The following is a 24,815-nucleotide window of genomic DNA, read 5'->3' as shown; positions in this document are numbered from 1 at the left end:
TGTCTGGAGATTCTTTTCTTCTCTCCCTTCTTGTTCCTCCTCCTCGATTCTTCATATGTTGGGTGTTTTGTGCTGTGCTCTTTCTAGGAGTGCTCCCATCTAGAGCAGTCCCTGTAAGATGTTCTGTAGAGGTGGTTTGTGGAAAGCAAATTCCCTCAGCTTTTGTTTGTCTGGGAATTGTTTAATCCCACCGTCATATTTGAATGATAGTCGTGCTGGATACAGTATCCTTGGTTCAAGGCCCTTCTGTTTCATTGTATTAAATATATCATGCCATTCTCTTCTGGCCTGTAGGGTTTCTGTTGAGAAATCTGACGTTAGCCTGATGGGTTTCCCTTTATAGGTGACCTTTTTCTCTCTAGCTGCCTTTAACACTCTTTCCTTGTCCTTGATCTTTGCCATTTTAATTATTATGTGTCTTGGTGTTGCCCTTCTTGGATCCTTTCTGTTGGGGGTTCTGTGTATTTCCGTGGTCTGTTTGATTACTTCCTCCCCCAGTGTGGGGAAGTTTTCAGCAATTATTTCTTCTAAGATACTTTCCATCTCTTTGCCTCTCTCTTCTTCTTCTGGGACCCCTATAATACGGATATTGCTCCTTTTAGATTGGTCACACAGTTCTCTTAATATTGTTTCATTCCTGGAGATCCTTTTGTCTCTCTCTATGTCAGCTTCCATGCGTTCCTGTTCTCTGATTTCAATTCCATCAATGGCCTCTTGCATTCTATCCATTCTGCTTATAAACCCTTCCAGAGTTTGTTTCATTTCTGCGATCTCCTTTCTGGCATCTGTGATCTCTTTCCGGACTTCATCCCATTTTTCTTGCGTATTTCTCTGCATCTCTGTCAGCATGTTTATGATTCTTATTTTGAATTCTTTGTCAGGAAGACTGGTTAGGTCTGTCTCCTTCTCTGGTGTTGTCTCTGTAATCTTTGTCTGCCTGTAGCTTTGCCTTTTCATGGTGATAGGAATAGTCTGCAGAGCTGGGACGAGTGACGGCTGGAAGGACTTCCCTTCTTGTTGGTTTGTGGCCCTCCTCTCCTGGGAGAACAGCGGCCTCTAGTGGCTTGTGCTGCGCAGCTGCGCGCAGACAGGGTTTCTGCTTCCTGCCCGGCTGCTATGGAGTTAATCTCCGCCGTTGCTGTGGGCGTGGCCTGGCTGGGCAGCTACTCCAAAATGGTGGAGTCGCGTTGGAGCAGGAGCTGCTGGGAGGCTATTTATCTCCGTAAGGGGCCTCCCTGCTCCCTGCAACCCAGGGGTTAGGGTGCCCAGAGGTCCCGGATTCCCTACCTCTGGATTAAGTGGCCCGCCCTGCCCCTTTAAGACTTCCAAAAAGCACCCGCCAAAACAAAACAACGACCACAAAAAAAAACAAGAAAAAAATTTTTTTTAATTAAAAAAAAAAAAAATTTTTATTTAAAAAAAAAAAGCTGGTCGTTCGTTTTTCTTTATTCTCCGGTGCCAGCCTCAGGCCTCTGCTCACCGGTCTTTCTGCCCTGTTTCCCTAGTATTGGGGTCCCTGTCCCTTTAAGACTTCCAAAAAGCGCTCGCCAAAACAAAGCAGCAAAAAAGCAAAAAAAAAAAATGGTCGCGCGCTTTTCTTATGTCCTCTGTCGCCCAGCCTCCAGTGCCTGCTCACTGTTCTTGCTGCCCTGTTTTCCCAGTATCGAGGGCCCTGCACTCTGGCCCGGATGGCTGGGGCTGGGTGTTCGGCCGTCCTGGGCTCCGTCTCCCTCCCGCTCTGCCTGCTCTTCTCCCGCCGGGAGCTGGGGGGAGGGGCGCTCGGCTCCCGCGGGGCCGGGGCTTGTATCTTACCCCCTTCGCGAGGCGCTGGGTTCTCTCAGGTGTGGATGTGGTCTGGATATTGTCCTGTGTCCTCTGGTCTTTATTCTAGGAAGGGTTGTCTTTGTTATATTTTCATAGATATATGTTGTTTTGGGAGGAGATTTCCGCTGCTCTACTCACGCCGCCATCTTCCGCCCCACCCAGACCTCCCATTTTCATACACAGGGTGTATTTGGGGGGACAATGGACACCGTGTACCTAGAATGGGCGTGGCTCTCTTGCATACGGAAAATAGCTTATAACTTGACTAATTCTTCTCAGTAACCAAAGGGTTTTCAAAGTGCCATTTCTCTGGAACTCAGTGGTCAAAAGTTTGGCATACGAATCCTCTAGTTTCTTTGAAATACCTATTCGTTTGTGGAACAATTGCCTAATATATTTTCCTCTTTTAACTGTGTAACCCACTAATTCAACTAGAATCGGCTGATTTGTTTTTTTGTGCCCTATGTATACACTCTGAAAAATCCCATTAAGTAGAATAGTTGTTTTTTGTGTTGCCGATATTTGCAATGAAGAGTTTTGCATTTTAATGGTAGTGTTCACTTCTGGGAGTCACGTGCAACAGAGGCATACATCAGGGTCTTAATCTTGTCTCTCTTCAGGCGCAAAGAATTGGGCGAGCAGTATTGACCTGTATTGTGTCCGAGAGGAAAACGTGCGTGTATCCTGCTTGCCCGGTTCATTGCTCTTTAAGGTAAAATAGTGCTGCGTTTAGTTTTCATTTTACAGCAAACACTGACATTGCAGGTAAAATTTACTTGAACTCCCACCAGTGAATTCCAGATTAAACAGAAAGTCATTGTCTTGGCTCTATTTCTGCTGTCATTGCCTTTTTAAAGGCTCCCAAAGCAGCAAGGATGAAAGATAAGATAATAAAACATTAAACCTTAAAAGGCAAGGGATTAAAAAAAAAAAAAAGGAACTATAAAAAGTAGAGGCTGGTCGATTATGAAGCAATGACAAAATCCTTACAAACAGGAATGTTTCTCCCAGGAAGAGAGAGGGAGTTTGAAAACTCCCATTACTACTTAAAATGCCACTTACAGTGCTTAATGGTCCGGAAATGTGTTTGAATGCAAAATGCCGTGCACTGCAGATCGACTTTGCCATAAATTTAAAGGGCAAGTGGCAAGGAAAGTGCTGGTTAGTAGCCGGTTATGAATGGCCAGTGGTGCAGCCTGCAGGCAGGCAGGGACTTGCAAATGCCTAAGTTCAGGTTCACGGCAGCATCCGGCTGGTCCAAGGTGGGAAAGGACCGCAGCTCACCCTCCTCCAAGCTTAGAGCCATCGCCAACCTCTCCGCTGATAGCGCCCACAGGCGTTAGAATCCCTGGAAGATGGGGCAACACCCAATGTCAGGGTTAACTGACCTCTACACACAATGCAGAAAAATAGTAACACTGAAAGCAAAGAATGGCAAACTGGATATACTTGGAAAGCTTCATCTTTTTAAGCACCTGATTGGAAATGACCTATTAGTTTTTACCAGTCAGGACCGAAAATATTCACAAAGACAGAAAAGCACATAGAGTTTGCTGCAAGCATTCACTACTAATTTAATAACACTGACTGGGCATGCACTATGCAATTAATGCTGTGCATAAATAAAGCTAAGGTTTATTACCAGGTTCCCTGTCTGGTGAGGGGTCAGATGCAGGCATCAGTGATGCTGGCCCATTTGGCCATGGACACGTTCTCTACGCATCCCTTTCTACGCATCTTAGCACGTGTTGGATGGGAATAATCCTCACCTGTAGGTAGATCAGGTTGAATAAACAGACTGACTCTTGTTAGATAAGTTTTAAAAAATTTATATCTTGGGTCCTGGAATTATTTATTTGCAGACTATTTTAATTACCCTAAACTGGAAATTATGCCTAGAGTTTTTTGGGAAAGGTTGTAACTCAGAAGTGTCTCAGTTTGGTGACAAAGGGTCATTGTGTACAGAACATGAATATGCAAAAAAGTGACACCGCAGAAAAGAACAGATATTTTATTCCCAGAACAATGGTCTTAATTTTACCAGTTTCTGAAAGCAGTGCCATCATTCTGAGCAAAAACAAACACTTACGGAGCATAAATTTCACTTTTACATGATCATAACACAACTTCTCTCACAAGGTTTTCTTTATTCGTTTCTCAAAAATTGTCCATCTCTGCTACTGTGATTATTATTTGATTTATTCATGTGCTATTGCATAAAAGTAAGCCTTATTAAAAGGCACTATTATTTCTCCGGCTTTGTGTAATGCAAGGCCTAGATTTTTCACATGGACATGGGTCTGTGCCAGCACTTCCTCCCAAAGTTTAATGGCCCCTAAGGTACCTAGGGGTCTTGTTAAAAACCCCGATTCTGCAGCATTTGGAGTAGGGGAGGCTGAGACTGCATTTCTCCTGTCTCCCAGGTGAGTTGATATGCTGGCCTGTGGGCCACACTGGCAGCGAATGATGGAGCCCAGAACGTCCAATCCATTCTCTGTAAACAATCTGGGCAGCAGGTGCTGGTTGCCTCCCATGGAATCTTCAAGCCTAGGGCCTCCCCCAAGTCCCTTGGCATTTGCTACACACTTTGATAAGATCACTCTCATGAGACCCACAGTGTTAAACTGGCTTTCATCCCAAATCCCATCCCCTTATCAAGTTTGTCTTAAAGGGGTTTCTTCCTTTGAGAAATCCTGGGCAGCTTGAAATGGTTCACCACATGTTGTCCTGATCTTTACAGGTGCCTTGACAAAATAACCTGTCTACCGTTGTCACCATTCCTGGAGATGTGTTGCAATGTTTAGTTTTTTGTTTCATTTCAGAGTGTGGATGGTTGAATGCCAACCAGAAAGATGATGGGCACAGATTATGCTCATCTAGTTCAATTTAGACACAATGATCTCTGAGTAGCCTCCATCACAGGCGTATTTTTCTAACAGTTAGTGTTATAGCAATCATAATATTAACCACGACCTACTGTGTTACTTGATGTGTAATTACATCCAATCCTAGTGACAACCTTGAAATTTAGGTATTTAATCCGTGTTTTACTGCAAGCAAACTTACTTTGAGAAGTTAATTCATTTATTTTTATATTGTTTATAGCAAGTTAGGAGTGGAGTCAAAGATTCAAGCACACTCCAGTTCTTTTTTCTGTGCATCTGTTTGCAGCTTAGCTCACAAACCTCCATTGTGCCAATCCAAAGGTTATCGTGTCCTGGGAGTAAATGTACCAGTGCATTTTCCATCTGCCCTTTTCCTCTCTCTAGTGGAAGTCTCAATTTCCAGGAGGTTACCCTTGCTCATTTTAGCTAAATTGAGAGGGCTATCTGGGCCCTGTTACCCCCAGAGGCCCCCCATACCTCTCTTGCTGTAAGGCTGCCCCCCTCTGCCTCCGGGGTCCCAGGAAAACAGAAGACAGTCTCCATCTCTCTGACTCAAGGCCATTTCTACTCTCCTAAGGCAACATCCTGCACATTATGCTTTCCCTTTTCAAGGAAGAGATTGCCTCTTGCAAGAGTTTCAGGTGAGGAAGGGATGCGTAAGGGCGTCCTGAACTTTCCTGTGCTTCCTGGTGAAAGGCAGCCCTTCACACACGGCCAGCAGGTCATAGCACTGCAATCACCCTGCTCTGCCCACAAGAGCGCTCATGCCCCTCTGCCTGGTGGCGGAGTTTATATCATCGGGCATCTCTCTCACACTCAGGTTTAAAGACACAACCCCAATGTTTCCAGTTCTCCAGGATTTGCCTCTAGATTCTTAAATGCGAATTTGGAATTAAGGAAATACGTTTTCAAGCACCACTTTCTTGCGAGAAATGCTCAGTTTTCAAGACCAACATTTCTGCACCACTTTGCTATGCAAAGACCATGAATTTGGCTTCTCTTTCTAGGTTCTTCTGTGCTCCCCCTGTGTGGGGACAGTAAGCTTCGCTCCAAAGGCTGATGTTAATGGTGAAGATCTGCAGAAAATACGTAAATACCAAGGAGAAAAATGCACTAGATATTATTTCAAAAAAATTAAAATAGGGCACATCTGTATGGTTGGGACTAAGAATACGAATCCAAACAATAAGGTTGGCCATCCAGAAAATAATTTAGCAGCTGACACTGATATCTTTCATGTACACTGTGCTACTGTAGAGGTGGCATCGAGAGCTGCTCTTATTAGGAATACTTTGGTTTCTAAAACTTCATCTAGAGTCAAAAAGAGAAGGGGTTTATCTGAGAAGAAATGTGGCCCAAGTTTTATAGAAATCCTGAATGATACGCTTTAAATGCTTTGGAAGTGATGCGACAAGAAATGAAAATTCTGTTGTCTGCTTTGGTTTTATTTTCCATTCCCTTTTATTAAGATTTTATTACCTGGATATAATCTCCCAAATCTAGGATGAATCTCACTCCTTTTTTTTTTTTTCTGTCTTTTCGAAGCGCTGCTGAAGCAAAGTTTCCATTTTGACAAAACTGAGGTGTTTTCTAGATATTCCTGTCATCCCAAGCTAGGTAAACTGATATGATTTATATTAATAGCATAAACATTGACCGTGTTTTTTTCCCAAAAAGGCTTACCAAAGTTATGAGTGATAGAAAACAGAAATTTTGTACGCCTGAGTCCATGCTGATGAGTTTGCAAAAGTTTCACGTGCAGCAGGGTGGGGGACAGGAAGAGTACTTGGGCTTCAGTGAGGGTCATGGGGGAACCTGGTATCGTGTGACTTGTAACCCTCCTAGGATATCTTTGTGACTATTGCATACAGATGTCTGATGGAGCAAACAGACTCCGGCAACACCAGCCTCTCATGAAATCTCCACACAAGCCTTTTTAACTTGCTCAAGATTTATGGCTCCTGAATCCAAAGACAGGAACACACATCTTATGGCCCCAGTTACTTATGTAAGACGATAGCAAATAAGCCATCGCGTCCACAGGCACCGGAGGGTGCTGGGTTTTGAGTGTTTAAAGTGCTTGCCATTTTGCATTTGAGGGAAGTGTGGAAAATCACTTAACAGTCCCCATTCTCTGTTGTGTCCTGGGGATGCCTCCAGCTGATCTGCGTGAGGAAACAGAACCACAAATAAAATTTGCAGTCTTGGGGAAACAGGTATCTCCACTTGGAATTTTTCAGTTCTTTAGACATCAGGAAATGGGTTGTGTTCATCTGAAGGAGCCGTGTGTGGGCTGTTGTAATACAATGGTGCGTGTCTCTTTATGGATTATTATCTTGGGAATAAAACAGTCTCAGCTTCTGTCTTTACCAAAATACATACAATCAAGTGAAGAGTCAGATATGCAGTTCTCCATCTCCGCAGTAAGCATTGTTCATATTTTAAATGAAAAAGTTCATAGTAAATTAGAAAAAGCCAGGATGCAGATATCATAGATATTCTCTCATGTTTTCAATGAACCTAAATACAAAATAGGTTATTGCTGTCCCTGTTTTTCTTTATGCAGAATGTAAATACTGTTAATAGTAGATCCAATGGCAATTTAGCACATGTATTAAAGGTTCTCCTCCCTCTTAAATGGCTTGTATGTCTGGGATAACTAATTTAATTCACGATCACATGGCATGAATGTGGAAAGGACTCTGTGGGCAAATGAGTTTCACAACTGAAAAGAATTACAGGCACACCTTGGAGATATGTGAGCTTGGCTCAGACCACCACAATAAAGGAAGTACTGCAATAAAGCAATTCAGGTGAATTTTTTGGCTTCCCAGCACATAGAAAAGTTATGTTTATACTATACTGTTGCCTGTTAAGTGTGCAAGTAGCATTAGGTCTCAGAAAACATACAGACCTTAATTTAAAAATATCTGATTGCCAAAAACAAACTGCTAGCTGCCATCTGAGCTTGCTGCGAGTCATAGTCAGTGATTGCCGATCACCGTAAAAAATGTAGTCATTTTCAGAAGTTTGAAATATTGCAAGAATTGCCACAATGTGACACAGACACAGGAAGGGAGCAAACACTTGGAAAAACGGTGCCGATAGACTTGCTGGCTGCAGACTATCAGTTTGTAGAGAACGCAGTAGTTGTGAAGCACAATAAGAGGAGGTGCGCCTATACTCTGTGACCTGTTGCTTATCAAAAACTGACAGCAGCTCCCAGAAGGGAGCAGGGGTTTAGGGTACTGATCTGTATATACACAGGCAGCTGTCAGCCTCAGAGAATAAGTGGCGGAGGTGGCCGTGGGGAACAGCTTTCTCTTGGAGCAACGGCTCATGTCATCTTCCCACTAACACTACACCCTTTTACTAAGTAGCACGTGTTTTATTTCCTAGGAACCTGGTTCCACCCTGATGTCATCTGGAGTCAAGAGATGACCAGTAAATATTTGTTCCCTCTTAGTTACTGAAACCGAACTTTGGAAGCACATGACGTAGTTGTCCCCCTACGTCCCTGCAGCCCACAGGTCCCGGGGCAGCTGCCATCAAGGAGAACCGTGCCGTGATGCCGCTTTCAATCTTAAGGAAACTCAAGCGCTGGGATTGCAGGGGCCCGGGGAGAATAAGGCCAGCTGGAAGCCCCTTGGCCGAATGTGTTCTGCTCATTTACCCTCTCCAACTCCCGGCTTAGTGTATAACAGACTGTGTGCTGTCTTCCAAGCCAGAGGACAGAAATCATTCAAAACCGAGCCTCAGATAGCGTGGCCATTTACCACTGCTTTGACATCCATTCTTTTCAATGAGTGGCTAGAACTACTTGTGACATCCTTAAAGTCCACTCAAAAATACAAAGAACAGACTCAGCCATTTACTGCAGCCAGCCTATTTTCTGCCTCGAGTCCTTCTGCAAACAAGGTGACTAAAGGGTGCATTTATCCCATACATAATTGGCACCGAGCAGTTCTGGCCTAAATTCTTCAAATACAAAGTCATGTCAATACTATTTCTGAAAAACCAGTAGTGACATTGAACCCCATGAGCAGTTTGAGCAAACTGCATTCCTGTAATTAAACTTGGATTCCATCACCGGAAGCTGAGTTTGAATGAATTGTTTTTTTTACATTTCATTTAATACTACTACTTCTAAGAATAGTTCGTGTAAAATTTGGAATAACCACAGAATGAAGCTTACACCGTACTAGAGTACAGTTCACCATATACAAATAAGCACATGGTCAAATGTATGTTATTAAAATTTGAATGTTAACAAAAAAAAAAGAGGACAATGTCCTGTTTTTCCATGTGACACTGGGGTTTGCAGCAATTTTGCAATTGCTGATCAGAAATCCAGGCATCCCAGACATGATGCAGGCATGGCAGGTGGGATCCCAAAACCACCTGAGGAAGCCCAGTGGTATCAGGCTTGTCTCTGGTTAAGGTTACGTTCCACTACACTCCGTGTTACCAGGTATCCTGCTGTATTCTCCTTAAAGGCTTAAAAGTTCCTGTTCTTCATTTCAGCTTTCCTGGAGCCTCACTTTGTATGGAAGATGGACTAACTGGAGAGAACAAAGCTGTCACAAAGCAAGACCCACTGCTAAAGTCAATTCATCATGAAATTTATTAGAGTGAACTAAAAAGCAACTTACTGGCTTACCCAGAAAGGTACCATTATTTTGATTTATTTTTAAAGTACCCAGTTTTCTCATCCCTATTTCTGTTCATATTTGTCCCTTTTTATTTTGATATATTTTCAAGCATACAGATAATGTCTAAGTTTATACAAAATTGACTGGAAACATGTAACATACTCAGAGTATGTTAAAATCATGCCACATTTGCTTCACTGTATACCATCGATCTGTCATCTGTATCATCTGTCATCTTTCATCTAATCTCTTTCCTGTGTTTCTCATGCACACACATTCACGTAACACACGTGCACACGCCCCTACATACAAAGTAGATGCATAACTTGCTGAACCGTTTGATGCCGAGGCACACATATCACACCTACAGAGCAGTAAACGTCTTGATGTGTGTGTCCTAAGGCTGAAGACTGCCCGGGTCTGCTGCAGTCATCAAAGTCAGGGAAATCGGGACTGGTTCTATGACCTGATTCACAGCCACATTTCGGCACCGCCCATTGTCTGCAATTTCCCTTTTAGGTTAGTTTTTCCTTTCCCGGGCTGACCCCCCACAGCGCCGTGACCTGCCTTACCTGGTCCCGTAGCTGCACTGTCCCGTATGGAACAGTCTGTCATCGTGTTTCGTGACAGCACAGTGCTGAAGGTCACAGGTGAGTTCCTTCCTGTAGCTCATCAGTTTGCTGATTCCCGACAGCGGGATTCCATTGATTGCTTTGGGGCAAGAATCCCGCCTAAGCCATGGTCTGTTTTCCCCAGTGCTTCGTGCCAGGAAGCATGTGAGGCCCCTCCCTTTGTCCTGTCCCTGGGGATGGTCATCTCCCAGCCAAGGCAACATCTCCCCGATTTCCTCCTATCCACGAATCAGCCCTTGGCGATTCATAAGACATTGGCGGTACTGCTAAGAAAGCCGTGAGATACTTTGAGGCTACGTACGTATCATCCTGTTCATCACACTCCTTTTGGCATCTCGTTGGCATTGATACCAATGTGATGGCAGACAATGGTGGTTTTCTAATGCCCTTCGTTCCATGTTAGTTGACTAAAGAGGGGCTTTCCCTTCTCCATGTGGCATCAGTGTGGACTCATGGGTAACACCATGCCTTTATCTGAAGTCAGCCCTTCCCCATCAGCACCCGTGCACACACTCCTCACACGTGCTCAGCAATTCTGAAGCATGTTCTCATGTCAGAATCAAGATAAAAATAAGTGACAGTCTCCACTTACTAATTCATTAAGAAAATGCATTGACTTACACGATGACAAGTACTTTTTACCTCCAGTTCCTGCTTCCAAGCGTTTGTAGCAAACAGACGCAATGCAGATAACTTCATAGCAGACGTGGGGTCTAAGGCTGTTTTAGGGTTTTACCCAAAGAGCTTTCAGGAGGAGATGTGCACAGGCTTCTGTGAATATACAAGTCACGCCTACAAAACAAACTCAGCAATCATGCAGTGCTAAAATCATTGAACTTAGTGAGACATCATCTAGTGTAGTGACAATTGTTTTCATGAAAATTGAGTGTTTTCATGTCATAAGCCTTTGAGTGTTAATTTAGTGACTGCTTAATTCTCTGCCCCCAAGTTCCTCTCGTCCATAAATGCCTCCGCCAACTTTGAAGAGTCCCAGTGGCTGGCAGAGAGCACCTCGCCCATTTTAACAATGCCTCTTGCACCAAATTCGCTGATTGGCATTTCCTGCTCAAAGGAGCAGGCATCCTTCCTGCAACTCCCCACCGTGTTCCTTGTGTCCATTCGAAGACTGTTCATGCACTGTTGGGTCTTGTTGTTCTCGGTTAAATATTCCCAGTTCCCACCTCTGGTCCCAAAGACCTCGTTGCCTGCCCTATTTGCTCTTCCCTCCACTCCATGCAAACTCTTACCACAAAAGATACCAACGTTCAGTAAGCACTTCCTAAGCCCTTCCTCATTTAACATCACCATAGTTGTTTGAATGTCAACATGAGGATGATGATAAACCCCAAACAACAGGCTCCACCTCCTAATTTATGAGGAGAAGGCATTGTGACTAGCAGGACCATTGTGCTGGAAAAAAACTTAAGCTGTCACATTCGGGCTCTTTCAAAGGGTGCTGCCATCGATGTTTAATGTCTGCCGGGTTTGTGTGGGAGACGGTCATGTTCCTTTGCCAGCCTATATTGCAAATGAGATGATGGTTTGGACACAATATTTCAGTGTGTTCTAAACAGGGCAGCATACTACATATTCTGTATGAAGCGGAATTATTCTAATATGCCAGTCTCTAAAATCACTTAGATTTTATCACACCATTGGTGTAGAATGAATATGTAGTCAACTGAGACATCAAGGCTTTTGTTTCCCCAAAACATGCTTCGTGGGTTGTAGCTGATTACATGATCTCACTATTATCAAAAATGGGAAATCACTTGGTTGGGCATATTGAGAATAAATATAATGCCATGAGGTTAAAAAAAAGTAAGTATCACCTTTCTCTTCAGCTTTAATAAAATTAGCGTGCAGAACTGCTGAATAGGTGAGAATTTACTTCACTGTTGTTCATATGAAAATTATTTTGAGTGTGTCAAGACATAAATATGTCAAGATTTTCCACAGAAAATGTAATTTACTTATTTAATCTTTACCTTATTGCTAGCTGAAAACATGACACAATTATACTATGCTAACATTTTTCATAATGTTTCACGCTCCTAAAACACCTCCGTGTTTATTTTTCATTTCTTGTGCTTCTCCAGCCTATATTGTGGATGAACACACATTCTAAGGGGAGAAATCATAAGCCGTGGAACTGTAAACACTTAACCTACCGGGAAAGCTCCTTCAGGGGCTTATTCTTTGATTCAGTGAGTAATCAGGTGTGACAGCGGTGAGAAAGCCTTTTGAAATGATTCAGACAGAACAGTAAGCTAGACACTTAGCAGCCCTATAGTCTAAAGTGATAACTTTTAAAAATAGGAAAATGGTTGCAAACTATAAAATAAAGGGAGACATCACCAAAGGAAAAAGCAAAATAGCTTTGCCTTCCACGTGTCAAAGCAACTCCTCATTTCCACACGTGCAGACACGTCCCATTTCCATAAAGCGCTCCCTTGGGACACCCCGCTGTCGGTCCCAGGAACACTGTCCTCCTCAACGTGACACATTTTGTTGGGAAAAGAGTTCTTTTGACACTTGGTCACTGTTTAGTTTTATATTAGAAATATGCGTGATGATAAAAAAATCATAACAATTCCAATATTCTTTATAGAAAAGTCTCCAGGGGGTAGTCTGCCCGGGTTTTGTTTCTTCTCTTTGCTGAACCAGGAGAAATGTGAATTCTGCCCAAAAAAGAAGAGAAGATGGCCCTCTGGACAAGAAGGAGGACCCGATAGTGAGGAGCTCCTCCTCGCAGCTCCATGCAGGGGTTCGCCTGCTCACAGGACTTTGCATTCCTGTGCCAGGGACGCCGGCCCGCGGCTCTTTCACCACGTACACAGACTGCACTTCACACCCCCAGGAGCTGCGGCCTGAAGACGGTGTCATGGGCTCTAAACCTAAGGAAGTGGTGGCTACCTTCCTTTTCCATTAGAAGACTCCAGAAAGAGCCAGAGGCATAGCTCTCGTCTTGCAAAATTAGCCCCCATGGCTCTAAATGAGTTCTTAGGAGCAGCATTCGATGCTCCTCAATCCATCGAAGTAACGTGGCGTGCACTTAAGGCACTGCACTACGACAGCCGGACGGAAAAGAAGAACAAAGGTACATTTTTCCACCGTATATTTGCATTCACTGAATATGTAAATATCTGGTTATCTATATGTTTGGCAGGACCTGGAAGGTGAGGAACTCAGACCCATTGAAGTGGTAGAAATGCTGCACACCGACTGCTAATGGAACATAAACAAAGCATTTGCACTATGGCATTTTTATGAGGTGCTGTGCCTTATCTCAGTGCCCATCTCCTGAAGGTCGAACTGAAGAAACATTGAACGAAGCTTTGAATGTTACACAGAGCTGGCACTTATTGTCAAACTGTCACTCTACAGTGAATCAAGGACAGCCACTCATTAGGTAAGGGGTGTATGTGTCCGTATTTATGTTTGTGCCTGTATATATATCTATGGAATAGTATATAATAATTACATATATATCACTAATATAATTATATGTATCATTAATATCTGTGTGTATGTATATCCACATATATATGTATATTTGAAATATGTGTTATATATATATATCATATTCAGATCAATTCTTTACCTGGCTTGTAGGTACTACAGATCAAACACATGTGTTTCTTCTAACCCGACTTAGGAAAAGTCCTATATAATTGATAAGGCTGATGTCACCTTCAGAGCTAGCAAATGAAGTCTGGCTGGGGGAAAAAAAGTCAGAGTCCTGTCCATTTTTCATCTTTCCCTCTTCAGAGGCAACCAGCTAATGGTGTTCTTAATATTTAGAGGAAAGAATGATTACTCCTTAGCCTGGATTCTCTTTGTACATTGACTCTACCTCTATTAAAACATGTACCATATATTTCCATAATCATTTCTGCCTGTCTTATTAAATCAAGAACTCTTCAGGGACTAGGGACATAAAAATAATATTTGTGGTAGATTAAGATCGCTCTAAGTGTCAGATACACTGCTGCATGACTTTAGCCTCACCCAAATGCCACGTGATCGGTTTTATCATTTCCATTTGTTTAAGGAGACACAGGTTCAAAAGACCAAGCCACCCGCTCAAGATGACACCACAAATCGTTAATCAATTTCGGACTTGAAATGAATCCTGCCGAAAATCACCGTCGGAGACATTTCAACCACCACCATGGATCACGTGTATTCATCCCAGGAAGTGACCCATGCTTACCCTACAATTCAGGTAATGAAAATATTTCATAATTATCTAGTTTGTTTTTTTCCACACACCAAAAGATGATATACAGTGCTCTCTGTTTAGTTACAAGTAATCTAGTGAAGGACTCTGTCTGAAGTTATAATTGCAGAGATGGTGTGTAATGACTGCATTCATTTCTACGGCTGCGTAACGAAGTGTATCAAAAATGTAATGGCTGGAAGGATTCACTGCCTCGCCGTTTCTGGGGGGCAGGAGTTCTGACCTAGCTCACTGGGTGCTCTGACCTAGGGTTTATGAGGTTGCAGTCACTGGGCCCTCAAACCTGGAGCCATCTTTATTCAAGGCCGGGCTCACGGCTATTGGAAGGACGGCAGGATTCTGAGCCTCCTCTGCTTCTGGAGTGAAGGCCTCAGGTCTGTGCCAGTTGTTGGCAAGAAGTGGCCCTCAGCTCCTTGATGACAAGGAGTTTTCCCTTTAGGAACTAGCAAGTCAACATTAGTATTGATAACATTTAAACTAGTGAGTTGAAATATTAACATGCTCCAGTTAAAATGAAATCCATAATGTACAGAAAACGTAATGCCTACACTGGCGGTTCAGAGTATGAACGATAAAGGAGAATGAGGAGCTTGTCTCTGTTGCAGGACAGAAAGTTAGAGTATTCTACCGTGGATCTCATACGCCTTCATCCTGTCGTTGCTAGTCTGGTATCCAGGCTGATCTCACCGAAAACCTCAGGGGAACAGACTTGAAAACTTTCTAGTCCAGTATCTTCTGTCACTCATGCAAAGTGAATTCCTCACGTAGTGGAAGATCAAGTTTGGGGGTTTCCCTAGGGCCCCTCACAAATGACTTTGTGAAAACAAATGGGTAAGAAGAACCAGAGAAGGCTGACAAAATCGGAGTCACAAGCTTTTCTGACTTCATCTCAAACGTGTTTTGCTAACACTTGGCAGGACTGCATTCCTGAGAATCAAAGCGCCACTTCTAGCCCACACTCAACAGGACACGGAACATGGCATGAGGTAGGGAAGCCAGGGTGCCTGGGGTCTTCTCAAACGGCTGCTTGCCACAGTGCATAAAAGAAGGGAATGTTTGGAACATTCTATCCAGGACAGCACAGTGAGAATTCACCGCACATGGAAGAGCTGAGTGACTCTTTTCGGAGGTGCCATTCAAAAGTCATCTCTTAAGCAGAATCATACCAATACTTTTAAATAACATGTAAGCATCTTCCACTGAAGAGCTTTGTTTTAGACATTGACATTACTCCCTCCCTGTCTGTCTTCAGAGCCCTGGGCATTATGCAAATCGACTGAGTAGTTTGTTTTCTTGCTTACCTCTGTCAAGATGCAAAAGTATGCAAGTGTGTATATAACAGGAGAAAATTAACCACCTCGTTTCATTTTTTAGCAACATTACACCATTCAAACTTGATCTTCCACTACGTGAGGAATTCACTTTGCATGAGTGACAGAAGATACTGGACTAGAAAGTTTTCAAGTCTGTTCCCCTGAGGTTTTCGATGAGATCAGCCTGGATACCAGACTAGCAACGACAGCATGAAGGCGTATGAGATCCACGGTAGAATACTCTGACTTTCTGTCCTGCAACAGAGACAAGCTCCTCATTCTCCTTTATCGTTCATACTCTGAACCGCCAGTGTAGGCATTACGTTTTCTGTACATTATGGATTTCATTTTAACTGGAGCATGTTAATATTTCAACTCACTAGTTTAAATGTTATCAATACTAATGTTGACTTGCTAGTTCCTAAAGGGAAAACTTCTCAGTTTCAATTTGAATCTTAACTTTTACTTCTGCACTATTTGGGCAGAACACTGCTAATGGCATGGATCAGCCTACAAATCAGAGGACGAGACACTAATTTATGTCTCACTTGAAAGCATCTGGGGATTGATCTGAACATGCACCCCTGAAATGCGAGGAGTTCATGATGGTGAAAACTCAGGGAACGTGGAGACTGTTACCACACACAGCAGATTTTCCAGCCTCCTGGTCTACCCCTCAGCCTTCTCTTCCACCTCCCCATCGGTGTCAGGATTCCATCACCTTGGAGATGGAGACGGGGTCTGTCACAGGAGAAGCGCTCTAAGTGCCCTCTGTGTGTTTTGCACTGGATGCTCACACTAAGAAAGCAGGTGTAAATGCCTGCAGTGGATGAATGAATGAGTAAACCTGGGTACTCTTGTTTTCTTTAATTCATAAAGAGAAGTTGCAACCTGGTGATTTAAAACTCACGAATTCCTAGAGGTTGCTGCTATGCCCCTTCTCTGCAGTTCCTGAATGCCCAGGGTATCCTAGAATTTAACACACACTTCACAGAATTATCTTTGTATCTGCCTGTCCGTCCAGCCAGATTCCTGGGGAAAAGACAGCATCTTTGTACCCCAGTGCCTAATCCAATGCTGGCATGGACCACGTGCTCGGACATCAGCAAACCACAAAGGGTAACAATAGTATACGGGACATGCAGATCTCCAGAGGCGCTGGGGCAGTTCTGAACTTGCAGTGCAGATATTTTATTAATAATATTCATGCAGGGAGAGCCATCATGAATGATGAAGCAGCCTCCCCTTGACAAGCGTGCTGATTAGGTTTTCCCAGCTTTGAAGCCAGAAAATGACTCCATTTATCTGAAACAACAAGGATGCATATGAAAATAAGGGGCCTGCAGAAGCTCCACCAGGAGGTCACCCCGCTGACGAGGTGTCCCTGGGATCGCCCACAGAGGCCTCCCTGGAAGAACAGGGGCTCAAACACAGCCAGAACTGGGGAGAAGAGGGCTCGAGGCAGTTCTCACCATTTCCCTGCTGCTTTCTGGCCTCAGAAGTTACTCGTGTTCACTCCTTCGCTTCCTCTTCTCTCCCTTACATTTTCATTTGTCTCTCCTTCTGCCCAAGGTTTCCAAAGTCCAGGTTAGGAACTGACAGGAAGAAGCCCCTGGTGGGGGGGTGGTCCTGCGGGGGGTGGAGCGACCCTCCCGATGGGATGCGGTTGTGTGCAAGTGTCTGGAGTTGGGACCAGATTGTTATTTTGTTTGAACTGTCATGCTTTTTGCCAAATTGCTTAAGGCAAGCTGGAGTAATACGGCCTAGCCATGGTTATGTCATGCTTATGGAGTAATTACCGCAATAAGGTTGAGCAAGAAAAAAGACAAATCTCATCCAAACCCAGCCGGTGGAGCCAGACCCTCTGCTTCTATGTAGGATGGGGGTCCACTGATGCTGTGTGGTGCCCCGTGCTCTTTATCAGTGGCTGCTTGGGACATGCTTTCCTGATGGCTCATCACAGGAATGCAGGGGACATGGAAAGGTTCTGGAGGCCTTGGCACCAGGCTGGACCATGGTCCTGTCGCTCAGTTCCTTCCCATTGGCCCAGCCAGGTTGCCAAGCCCAGTGTCAGCAGGACAGGCTATATACAGCTCACGACTCCAGGGATCTCACCAAACTCTCCTAATGCACAGGTGTATGATTTTAGGACCAGGATTGCTTGAAGAATGGAAAACAAGGGTGCAAACTTCCACTCGTGATCCATTAGCACTGCTCTCCATGAGCCTTTAGATGGTCTGGGGTATGTTTACCTCTTGCTGTGTTCTCCCCAAGTAAGAGTATATATAAGGCACGTGTATACCTTGATTAAATTATACTGGAGAATAATCAAAAGATTGTTCTCTGGCTTTCTAGACAGAGCTTTTGTTGCAAATAAGATACACGATTATAATAACTTCTTATACCCATACATATCCAGGGTGTGTATTGCAAAGTGTTTGCTAACAAAGAATGTGGCGTTAACAGGGTGGTTCAGCATTTGAAGGCAGGGAGAGCTGATGTTTGTCTCCAGAGCCACAAATGGAGAAGGGAACCATTAGCCAAACAAGCAAAATACTTGAAATATTTAAATGTTACATCCGCATGACCCCAAAGAGTAAGACTAAGTCATGATTTTGACTAGTTTTAGCTGGAATCAAGTAAAGGCAAGGCAGAACTTTGTCAGAATACATATTGTGACGTGCAGGTGAGCTCGTGACCTGTGAAATCATTCTTGATTAAGAGCTCCTAAAAACCACATACACACACTAGATAAGCCTGAAAGAGGCTCAGAGGATTTAAGCAGAAATGCTCTTGTTTTTCTTCCAAATGCCATTTGAGAAAGACCAGATAGTATGATGTGGGTTTCATATCAATTTGTCTCCACTTTCTCTCTAAGCATTTAATCTCTGGTAGCATTTCCTGCATTACAGGACTTAGGATCTGTAGGGTAGACCGTGTGGAGGAGAGAGAGCAGATAATTCACCCATCGTCTCTTAAACCGCCTCTGGCATATTACAGCAGGAATCCTACACCATTATTTAAGAACTTTAGAAAGGAGTCCCTTCCCGGAATCCCCAAATTCACAACAGTTTGAAAGCTATGGAGATATTAACCACTGGCAGACGGTTTCCAGTTTCAGCCACATCGAGTTTGAAATGATTACAGGGCTATAGCTCAGCAGCAACACGTACCCTATTTATTCATTTTGTTTTGCTTGCATTTTCCCTCAAGCCAGCAAGTGCACAGACACCAGACCGAGTCATACCACCAGTCGTGGGCTATGCCAAAGTTGTAATACTCATTTCCTTCCCTCAAAACCGAGGGGGCTCCAGGACTGATTTGAATCCCCCCAACTTGGATTTCTGTTACTGTCGTTAAGAAGATCCTGGACTGAGATAACAAGCACTTCTGTCAGGCCTAAGGAAGACTCCACATGGAGGTGAGATCCCTAACACCTGCCGGCTCTTCTTTTGGGGAACATTGTCAGTCAGAAAGGGACCCTATTTGTCACCGTGTGCGCTTCATAGACCAGGGAAGGCCTTTTACTTCGGAGCACACCAAGCCCTAGGTCACAGCACCTCATTCAATTGCAGGTCACAATCTGAACGGAGAATACAGATTTTCGACTCTGTAAAACACATATTACTCACCAAAAAGTGTTTTGAGAACACTCCAGACCTTTCTGTTTTGGTCAAAGTAAGTAATAGAATTACCTGCCCTCAGACATTATTACTGCTGGAGAAAAAAGTGTTACTTTCCATAACATGCAGAGAGAGAGAGAGAGAGAGAGTGTGTGTGTGTCTGTCTGTCCAACATCTGGGAACAGATGGCTGAGGCAAAAATTTGAATCAATTTATTTGGGATGTGGTCTTAAGAAACATCAGTGAGAGAAAGGGGAAGTAAGACAAGAGGAGAAGCTAATGAAGGGTGTTTTTTGTCCAGCTAGTTATCACTGTGACTGGAGCCAAATTCCACCGAGGATCCCTGGGAGCAGCCTCAGAGTTCGGACTCCCACACGAACAGGGGTTGTCGGCTCCCATCAGCTGTTGCCTGAGTCCTGCATGGGAGGCATTAATCCCCTGGCACCTCAGGCGTGCCGTGTGCCCTGCCGGAGCGGGCGCTGGTGGCCGGAGAAGGCGCCTTGCCAAGGAGCCCAGGTGCCGGGCGCTGGGAGGCTGTAAGACACACCCGAGCATGTGCATGAGGGTTGTGCGGGCTAAGGAGACAGACATGGGCAGTCTATCTAAATCTATGTCTATATCCTCATCTGTAATTGTATCTGTATCTTTACATTTATATCTATAAATACATGTGTGTATGCATATGTTCATTTACATGTTGATTGTGACTTTGCAAAACCGAAATCCTAATAATATTCAAAATGTCCAAATTTTACAAAATACTTTCATATACAATGCTCCATATCAACAAAGTGACCCTGTGGGGGAAGTGGAGGTGCCTATGGCCAGGACCCTCCCCTGACCCTAAACTACTTGATGATGTAATTAGCCTGCTGCTAGGCTAATGCTCCCACGCCCGTAGGCAATGAGCTATGACTGAGTCACTATATAAAGAGCTCTGCCCTGTGCTCTGGGCAGAGGCAGAAATGGAGGTGGGGATGGAGGTGGATGACAGGCCTGCAGACCACTGGACGCAGACAGGATTCTAGTGCTCGACCTCCCACTGGGAGAATAAAGCCAGGTATAAACCCTTTTACCCCAGAACGTTCCGTTCTCATCTCTCAGTCTCACTGAATCCATAGTGAATTTGACTGGGGCTGAAACCTTCAGGTAAGACAGACCCCCCCAAACCTAATCATTTGTAAATTGATTCACGTGTAAATTGAACCAAAAAAAAAAAAATCACTGTATGAAACGCCCCTAGACCAAAAGGAAAAATCAGAACCGTCAATTATACAGCAAGTAATGCAAATGTTCATCCTATATCCCAAAGCCTATGTCAGACCTAGGGCCACCTGACCGTCTGTTATTACAGGGACGGGATGTAAATGAACTTACATGCTCAGAGTAAGAAACTAGGAAAATAAAAAAGCAAATAAGACTTCCAGTTTCAGTTCCACAGATGATAAGGGAGAAAAATCATCAACTCTTCTCAGAACCATAAGAGAGGAGAGGGTACACAGCAAACCCCTGCCCCCAGGACTCGAGAGACAGGTGAACACAGGCCATCCCTGACCCCCAGGACTGGAAGGACACACAGGGGGACACAGGCTGCACCCCCAGGACTGGACTGACAGACAGCTGGACAGATTCACAACTAACCAGAGCAAAAACTCAGAGCTAAAAATTCCAGGGGGCTCACACTTGTCAGTTTTACCTCCAGGAGCTCATGTAGGTTCTCACAGTAAATACTGGAAGAAAATGCCTTCGTGATTCTGGCAGGAGGAGAAAAGGAAGTCAGCCTCAGAGTCCCTGGATGAACTGACATCTCCAGGCGCCTTCATCCAAGCACAGCCCACACACAACACTCCCCCAAATGACCACATTCCGAGACACAGAACATGCCTTTACAAATTTCAAAGAATAGAAGTCATGCAATGTCTGCTGTCAGGCCACAGTGGAATTTAGCTAGAAATCAGTAACAGAAAGATAACTAGAATACCCCCAAACACATGGAGACACAATTTGAAATAACACATAAATCATAAGAAATCTCAAGAGAAATTTAAAATTATTTTGAGCTAAATGACAATGAAAACACTTTATCAAAATTTGTGGGGTACAGAGAAAGCAATGCAAAGAGGGAAATTATAGCATTGAGTGTATATAGTAAAAGAAAGATCTAAAATCAATGACTTAAGTTTCCAGCTTGGAAAAACAGAATAAAAACAAGAACAAATTAAAGCCAAAGTAAGTAGAATAAAAGAAAAGTAAGAATTAGCACACAAATCAATGTAATTGAAAACAGGAAACCAATAGAGAAAAATCCATGAAGCCAAAGCTGATTCTTTGAAAACATCAATAAAAGTGACAGACCTCTAGCCAGGCTAAGAGAAAAAGAGGATACAAATGAAAGAGGAGAAATCACTACAGATCCCACGGACTCTGAAAGGATAATAAAGGATTATTAAGCATGCCCACAAATTTGATAATTCAAATGAAATACAATTTCTTGAAAGACACAATCTGCCAAAACTCACATGAGAAAAAAGAGATACTCTGAATAGGCCTATAGCTATTACAGAAATTAAATCGATAATTAATAACCTCCCAAAACAAAAAAGCAGAGGGTTCAGATGCATTCAGTGGTAATTCCACCCAACATTTAAAGAAAAAATTACAACATTTCTCTACAATCTCTTTCAGAGAACAGAAGCAGAAGGAATAATTTGTCACTCTTTCTATGAGACAGCCTCACCCTCATATCAGAATCAAGGACATTATCAGAAATCCACAGACCAATACCTCTCATGAACATAGATTCAAAAATCCTCATCAAAATAATTGCAAATCAAATCCAACAGTGTATAATAATAATCATACTCCATGACCAAGTAGGATTTCTCCCAGGTATGCAAAACTATTTCAAAATTCAATGAGTGTAATTCATCACATGAACAGGCCAAAAAAAAAAAAACAACACATGACTATATCCATAAACACAGAAAGGGCATTCAGTGAAATCCAACACACCCACAGTAAAATTCTCAGTAAGGAGGCCTGGAGGGAAACATCCTCATTTTGATAAGTATTTACCAAAAAGCAAAAGAGTAAAGATAAAAGTAGAAATTACTGAAATAGTATAAATACTGGCAGTCATAAATATATCCAAATATATTTCTTTCATTATTAACTATATATAAAATCATTTGTAGCTTGATTTATACCAATCATTGTAAATTGATAGGAAGATACATACATATATATATACTTCCAGAAAGATTAGAGAAAATAAGAGGAGGCAAAAAGTGAACGAGATTATGAATAAAGACAGCAATAGCATTACAAGATAATAGGTTAAACTATAAAAGTATATTTTAGGCAATTCTACTGCAATGTGTAGGAGATTTCTGAAGAAAATGGTTAATTTTCCTGCAAAAATAGCCAGACTTGCTTCCCAAAGAGGCAGAAAACTGAATCTACAAATAATGAAGGAGGGTGTTGAAAAGGTGATTTAGAGACGCTAGCTTAAAAAATAATATCCATGAGGCTCACATGGCCTTCCAGCTGAGGTCTTTTGGGGCTTGGAGCTACAAATCATTGCTGTGAAATGTAAACTTTCCTAGGCTACCAAAAAAGCTGGGAAACAGCCCAGTTTCATGGTGTTAGTGTAATTTGAATGCTGAAGCTTGCCAAGATACAAAATAATTGAAAACACCATAGAGTAACTGCATATGATTGTCGTGCATGACTCCATACAAAAATTCTAAATAAAGCATTTGTCAATAGAATCTAAGATATTCAAGGTGACTGGTGTTACACTTAATCCAGGACGCAAGGGTGGTTGGAGATCTTTTGTCCTACTAACCAGCTAAAGGAGAAGACCCTCTCTTTCTGTTCCTCGTGGCTGATGATGGGAAGGCTGCTAAGGAAAGTCTGTAAGATAAGACAGGAAGACAATGACCGAATCATAAAAAGGACCGCCTCCCACCAATCATCACAAGAAACAAAGAAGCAAGCGCTGTTTCTATTGAACCAAGGAAAAATTAGCAATTATGCTCTGCTGCAATCTGGCTGTGGAGGTTTTCACTCCTGCACAAAGGCCAGAGAAATTTAATCAGCATTATACATACAGTTTTTTAAAGTTACTAAAGTGTTTAGTATGCAGATGCTAACACTATGCATCTACAAAAACCAGAAAAAAATAATAAGAATTTGTAAGATAAATTAGATAAATAAATGTCATGTACAACAAAAATGTTTTCCCTATTCTAGCCATACCCAGTAAGAAATTAGAATAAATGCATTTTATTCATTACAGTAACCAAAACTATAGACTGACTTAGAAAAATATATTTTTTACATATAGTATGCACACACATATACTTTTCTTAAGTCTATAATCTGTATTTCACACATATAGTATGTATTTTTAACTATATAGTATTTTCTAATATATTTATATATTATATGTATTTTATAGTATAAGTACAAACATATATATAAATTCAGGAGCTTTGTGTTAATATTGAAAGAAAAAGCCATTTCCTTAGTAATTAGTCCTGATTGAGAGAACGAAAATGGTGCTTCAGAATCACATATGAATTTGGTACAATTCCAAGGAGCATCTTTTTTTAGAAAAACAAAAGAGAAAACACACAACAGGAAATCAGCATGGGTGCTCTCTCCTCTCCCCGGCCTGCTAAAGTTGACAGAAAATAGAAAAAGCCTTGATGAACGGCAGCTCAGCTGGTTTCCATGTTGAGTAAGGTGGGACCCTCTCTGATTTCCTTTCTTCCCACATGGCTAGGACCAGGTTGGGGTGCAGAGGGCGTGATGGAAGACAGAGGGGGCGCACTGCACTGAGACCCTTCAGGTCATCTACTTCCCCCAGATTGGTTCATCCAAAACCAAACATTCTAATCTGAAATACTTCTGGGCCGTTAATAGGAGCCTGGAATTGCAAAAACCCTCTGGCACGCACCTACCTAATTCAGAGGGCGGCCCTGCACACTTCTGAAAACCACCAGTAAGGTGTTCTCCTTCTCTTCACTGCTTTTATTCACTAGGGTTTTTGCATTGATAGCCTCAGCACTGGCAATCGCCAGGTGGATTCACGTTTTCCTTTTCTGGTTGGTAGAAGAAAACAAAGTCACACCCATAAACTGATGGCGGAATCTGTCCTTGAACCTCAAGGGACATTATGCCGCAGGGTTATTTTGAGGTTGTAGACTTGTCTTTTCACTCTTTCCTCAATCCTGATGGAAGATTTGTACTTTGGGGGCTTTTGGGTTAATGCTATTCTTCAAATTGTAATTTATGCATTGTTTACATTCATTTCTGCCTACATAATTATTTAAGGAAAAATACAGTACATCTGATAATCATTTGTCACTGGACCTTTGACAGTGTGTTTCAGTAAAGCTTGATAATATTTCCCCCTGGAACTGCATACACTGTCCTCTGCATCCTAAATTGTGGAGTTTTTTCCTCATTCGTCACTTTATGATGCATCTCACAGAAATGAATATTATTCCCTTTTTACTGAAAATAACTTCAAGTTGAATCCTTGATTTATTCCATTTTTTTTTCCCATGCACAAGAGTTTTCTTAAAATACACCTCTGGATTTTGCATATCAGCAAAGCGAGATGTTTCCAGTCCA

At 42.7% G+C, this 24,815-nt stretch overlaps 2 long non-coding RNA genes across 3 annotated transcripts in view; both read left to right on the top strand.

The window, feature by feature from the left end:
• Positions 1-13,363, top strand: part of LOC118935937 (uncharacterized) — a 60,978-nt gene extending 47,615 nt beyond the window's left edge. The window contains exons 5-6 of one of the 2 annotated variants that reach the window (XR_008995418.1): positions 9,245-9,377; positions 13,163-13,363. This is a non-coding gene — a long non-coding RNA (uncharacterized LOC118935937). Of the gene's footprint in view, positions 1-9,244; positions 10,012-13,162 lie in introns of both variants that reach the window. The other variant, XR_008995417.1, reaches the window with a different exon arrangement.
• A 24-nt stretch (positions 13,364-13,387) lies between these two features.
• LOC130682140 (uncharacterized) lies at positions 13,388-19,606 on the top strand. Its single transcript, XR_008995416.1, has 4 exons — positions 13,388-13,405; positions 14,048-14,221; positions 18,763-18,970; positions 19,474-19,606. It is a non-coding gene; the product is annotated as an uncharacterized LOC130682140 (long non-coding RNA).
• The last annotated feature ends 5,209 nt before the right edge of the window (positions 19,607-24,815 follow it).

The sequence above is a fragment of the Manis pentadactyla genome, chromosome Y (genome assembly GCF_030020395.1).
Source record: "Manis pentadactyla isolate mManPen7 chromosome Y, mManPen7.hap1, whole genome shotgun sequence".
Taxonomy (NCBI): domain Eukaryota; kingdom Metazoa; phylum Chordata; class Mammalia; order Pholidota; family Manidae; genus Manis; species Manis pentadactyla.
The sequence above is the reverse complement of the archived record's forward strand: the minus strand, read 5'-3'. Positions and strand labels throughout refer to the sequence as shown.